Genomic DNA, 6,408 nt, shown 5'->3' with positions numbered 1-6,408 from the left:
CATAATTGTATTTTATTTTGAAAATTGATTGAAAATGAAATACAGAAATATCTAGTTTAAGTAAATAGTCAATACTTTGTAGAAACACCTTTGGAAGTGATTACAGCTTTGAGTTGTCTTAGGTATGTCTGTATCAGCTTTGCAGATCTGTATTTGGGTATTTTCTCCCATTCTTCCTTGCAGATTTTCTCAAGCTCTGTTAAGTTAGATAGGAAGTGGGGGTGAACAGCAGTTTTAAAGTATTTCCACAGATTTTTAATGGGATTCAATTCTGGGTTTTGGCTGGGCCACTCAAGGATTTTCACATTCTTGTTGTGAAGCCTTTCCAGTGTTGCTTTGGCTGTATGCTTGGGGTCATTGTCCTGCTGGAACGTAAATCTTTGCCCCAGTCTAAGGTCATTTGCACTCTGAAGCAGGTTCTCATTAAGGATTTGCCTGTATTTGGCCCCATTCATTGTTCCCTCTATCCTTACCATTCTCCCAGTCCCTGCTGCTGAAAAGCATCCCCATAGCATAATGCTGCCACCACCATGTTTCACGGTAGGGATGGTGTTAGACAACGTGATGAGCTGTGCCTGGTTTTCTCCAGATATAGCACTTTGCATTCAGGCCAAAGAGTTCAGTTTTTGTCTCATCAGACCACAGAATCTTTTGCCTTATTATCTCAGAATCTTTCACGTGCCATTTTGCAAACTCCAGTCGTGCTGTCATGTGCCTTTTTCTCAGGAGCGGCTTCCATCTGGCCACTCTCCCATAAATCCCAGATTGGTGAAGTGCTGTAAAGACTGTTGTCCTTCTGGCAGGTTCTCCCATCTCAGCCAAGGAAATCCTTAGTTCTGTCAGAGTGGTCATAGGATTCTTGGTGACCTCCCTGACCAAGGTCCTTCTTGCCCGGTTGCTCAGTTTGGTTGGACAGCCAGCTCTAGGCAGAGTCTTCGTAGTTTCATATTTTTTCAATATCGTAATGATGGAGACTCTATAAATTGTTTTATACCCTTCCCCAGAGATCTACGGACAGTTCCTTGGACTTCATGGTATAGTTTCTGCTCTGACATGCACTGTCAACTGTTGGACCATATTTAGACATGTGTATTTCTTTCTAACTCCTGTCCAAACAATTGAATTGGCCAAAGGTGGACTACAAAAACAAGAAAAAATTCAATATTCAAAAAAATGCAATATTCAATTTGAATTCAGGCTGTAACACAACAAAATGTGGATTACGTCAAGGGGTATGAATACTTTCTGAAGACACTGCATACAGTATTTATTTTGTGTCCCAACATTTACCATTACTCACACAAATAACATCCCCCCTAAACTCAACAAAACAAAAGTCACACAACAATGACATTACTGTGTTTCCCACAAGCCTCAACAGTCTCTCTGATGGGTAGGTCTAGGGCTTGTGGTTTCCGCATTGAGGTATGGCTTGGACTACGAACCCAGTATTGGTTTTGTCGTGGCGGGTAGTTTGTCTCCAACATGCCCTAGGGGTGTCTGGGTAGTTTCCAGCCAGGGAGCAAGAGCAGGGAGGTGTGCCTTCACCTCAGAGACCCACGGTTCACCACAGACTGAACCCAGAGCCTGGGGTGTCATCAGGGGTCAAAGGTTAACAGCCACAGGGCATGCTGGGAAGGAACATGACAAAACAACAGCAATAACAGTTAGTTATCAGGTATATAATGTTTTATTATATTTTATTAGGATCCCCATTAGCTGACGCCATTGATGACAACTAAACTTCCTGGGGTCATAACATTCCAAACCTGAATTGTAAAGTTGATTCAAAAACAGGAGCTCTCATCTTATGACCAGGATGTTGATTAGTTGATCCTGGTCATTTACATGATTAACAGCCTAGCCAGGCAGACATACTAGCTAAATTGATTCTTCTTTGCTGTTAACATGACACCGTTTCATATACAGTAGGCCCACTCAGCAGCTATGAAAGCCTCTCCAAGCCTTACAAATGTGGAAATGTACTGAAGGTCTTAAATGGGATACGGTGAAAGGCTAATTAGCTTTCAAAGACGGACAACAAAAACAGAGTGGGCCCCATTTGCAAATTTTCTTGAGCTTTTGGAGAGAAAGTGGCTCTATTGACGCTGACGCGTGTATGTGTTTGCACTGCTCTCTCATGATGCTAGTGACCCCAGGGTAGTGTAAACATTCCATTTGCCCTTCATGAATCGCCAGCAATTACCCAGAAACCCCCAGGACCCCCGCCCTGCTGTGGGAATTTAACTGGCTGGCCTAGACAGAATTACCGACCGCCGCTGCGCACGAAGAAACAAGCTCTAATTTTCTCTCTCCCCAGTCCACCACCACCACAGTACACCACCACCACTCTAACCACCTCAGTTTACCACCACCACCCCAACCACCCCTACCCTCCCACCACCACCACCCCATTCTACACACCACACCATCCACCATCACCACCACCACCGCAACTACCACCCTAACCAACACCACCACCCCATCCACCACAACCCGAACCATAACCACCACCACCACCACCACCATCACCACCACCACCATCACCACCATCACCACCCCATCCACCACAACCCGCACCATAACCACCACCATCACCACCACACTAACCACCCCAACCACCCCAACCACAACTACCACCACCCCAACTCCCACCACCACAACCTCAACCACCCAATCACCACAACTCACACCACCACCACCTCAACCACTACCACCACCTCAACCACCCCACCCTACCAACCACAACTACCACCACCCCAACTCCCACCACAACCACCTCAACCACAACTACCACCACCCCAACCAACTCAACCACAACTACCACCACCCCAACCACCCCAACCACAACTACCACCACCCCAACTCCCACCACCACCACCACCTCAACCACTACCACCACCCCAACCACAACCAGCACCACCACCACTACCACCACCCCAACTCCCACCACCACCACCACCCCAACCACCCCAACCACAACCAGCACCACCCCATCTACCACTACCCCAACCACCACCACCTTAACTCCCACCACCACCACCACCTTAACTACTACCACCACCACCCCAACCACCACCACCACCACCTTAACTCCCACCCCATCCACCACCACCCCATCCACCACCACCCCATCCACCACCACCACTCCAACCACCACCACCACCACCACCTTAACTCCCACCCCATCCACCACCACCCCACCCACCACCACCACCCCAACCACCACCACCACCACCACCACCTTAACTCCCACCCCATCCACCACAACCACCCCAACCACCACCCCAACCACCACTCCTACCACATCCACCACCAAAAACCCACCACAACCACCCAACCACCTCAACCACCACCACAACCTCAACCACCCAATCACCTACACCTCCACCCAGACCACCACTACCAGCACCACCCCAACCAGCACCAGCACCACCACCCACACCACCACTACCAGCACCACCCCAACCAGCACCACCACAACCACCACTACCAGCACCACCCCAATCACCACCAATACCACCCCAACCACCACCACCTCAAAAAAACCAAATACCAGCACCACCTCAACCACCACCCCAAACACCACCACCACAACCACCACCACCTCAATAACCCCAACCATCACCATCAGCACCACCTGAACCAATCAACCACAACCACATCAACAACTACCACCGACACCCCAAACACCACCACCACCCCATCCACCATCACCCCAACCACCACCACCACCACCTTAACCACTACCACCACCCCAACCACATTCACCACCACCAAACCACCACAACCACCACCCCAACCTCAACCACCCAACCACCAAACCACCACCACCACCACCTCAACCACCACCACCACCTCAACCACCACCACCACAACCACTCAACCACCCAACCACCAAACCACCACCACCTCAACCACCACCACCACAACCACTCAACCACCCCAACCACCACCACCACAGCCACTCAACCACCCCAACCACCACCACCACAACCACTCAACCACCCAACCACCAAACCACCACCATCACCTCAACCACCACCACCACAACCACTCAACCACCCCAACCACCACCACCACCACCCAACTACCCAACCACCACCACCACCCCAACCACCACCACCACAACCACTCAACCACCCCAACCACCACCACCACCACCACCCAACTACCCAACCACCACCACCACCCCAACCACCACCATCATCACCTCAACCACCCAATCACCAACAAACCACCCAGACCACAACTACTAGCACCACCAATACCACCCCAACCACCACCACCAACAACACCCCAACCTTCACCCCAACCACCATCACCACCAGCACTACCCCAACCACCCCAACCCCCACCCCAACCCCCACCACTACCCCAACCGCCACCACCACCTCAACCACCCCAACCACCACCCTAAACACCACCACCTAAACCACCACAACCACCCCAACCATCACCACCACCACCTCAACCACCCTAACTACCACCACCACCACAATCACCATTACCAGCACCACCCCAATCCCCACCCCAAACACCACCACCTCCATCCCCCAACCACCAGCACCACCTCAACCACCACCCCGAACACCAGCACCACCTCAACCACCACCCCAATCACCACCCAAACCACCACCACCCCAACCACCACCACCTCTACCCCCCAACTACCAGCACCACCTCAACCTCAACCACCTCAAACACCATTACCAGCCCCCACCCCAATCACCACCCAAACCACCACCACCCCAACCACCACCACCTCAACCCCCCAACCCTCAGCACCACCTCAACCACCATCCCAAACCCCAGCACCACCACAACCACCACCCAAACCCCACCACCTCAATCACCCCAACCACCACCATCAGCACCACCACCACCTCAACCACTACCACCACCACCCCAACCATACCACCTCAACAAGCCCCAACCCTCACAACCCCAACCACCACCACCCCAACAACCACCACCTCAACCCCCCAAATACCAGCACCACCTCAACCACCACCCCAAACACCACCACAACCACCACCCCAACCACCACCACCTCAATAACCCCAACCATCACCATCAGCACCACCTGAACCAATCAACCACAACCACATCAACAACTACCACCGACACCCCAAACACCACCACCACCCCATCCACCATCACCCCAACCCCAACCACCACCACCTTAACCACTACCACCACCCCAACCTCAACCACCCAACCACCAAACCACCATCACCACCTCAACCACCACCACCTCAACCACCACCACCACAACCACTCAACCACCCAACCACCAAACCACCACCACCACCTCAACCACCACCACCACAACCACTCAACCACCCCAACCACCACCACCACCACCACCACCACCCAACTACCCAACCACCACCACCACCCCAACCACCACCACCACAACCACTCAATCACCCCAACCACCACCACCACCACCACAACCACTCAACCACCCCAACCACCACCACCACCACCCAAATGCCCAACCACCACCACCACCCCAACCACCACCACCATCACCTCAACCACCCAATCACCAACAAACCACCCAGACCACAAATACTAGCACTACCACCAATACCACCCCAACCACCACCACCACCAACAACACCCCAACCTTCACCCCAACCACCATCACTACCCCAACCACCCCAACCCCCACCACTACCCCAACCGCCACCACCACCTCAACCACCCCAACCACCACCCCAAACACCACCACCTAAACCACCACAACCACCCCAACCATCACCACCACCACCTCAACCACCCTAACTACCACCACCACCACAATCACCATTACCAGCACCACCCCAATCACCACCCCAAACACCAGCACCACCTCAACCACCACCCCAATCACCACCACCTCCACCCCCCAACTACCACCACCACCTCAACCTCAACCACCTCAAACACCATTACCAGCCCCCACCCCAATCACCACCCAAACCACCACCACCCAAACCACCACCACCCCAACCACCACCACCTCAACCCCTGAACCCTCAGCACCACCTCAACCACCATCCCAAACCCCAGCACCACCACAACCACCACCCAAACCCCACCACCTCAATCACCCCAACCACCACCATCAGCACCACCACCACCTCAACCACTACCACTACCACCACCACCCCAACCACCACTACCACCACCCCAAACACTACCACCCCAACCACCACTACCACCACCCCAAACATTACCACCCCATCCACCACCACTCCAACCACCACCACCACCTTAACCACTACCACCATCACCAACATCCCAACCACATCCACCACCACCAAACCACCACCACCACCTCAACCACCCAATCACCAACACACCACCCAGACCACCGCTACTAGCACCACCCCAAACACCAGCACTAGCACCACTACA

The 6,408-nt window shown here is 53.1% G+C and overlaps 1 pseudogene; it reads left to right on the top strand.

The window, feature by feature from the left end:
- Positions 1–2,789: 2,789 nt before the first annotated feature.
- On the top strand, positions 2,790–6,022 carry LOC120065958 (annotated as a pseudogene).
- Positions 6,023–6,408: the final 386 nt, after the last annotated feature.

This window comes from Salvelinus namaycush, chromosome 21 (assembly GCF_016432855.1).
Source record: "Salvelinus namaycush isolate Seneca chromosome 21, SaNama_1.0, whole genome shotgun sequence".
In the NCBI taxonomy this organism is placed as follows: domain Eukaryota; kingdom Metazoa; phylum Chordata; class Actinopteri; order Salmoniformes; family Salmonidae; genus Salvelinus; species Salvelinus namaycush.
Note: the sequence above shows the minus strand (reverse complement) of the source record. Positions and strands in the feature narration are given on the sequence as shown.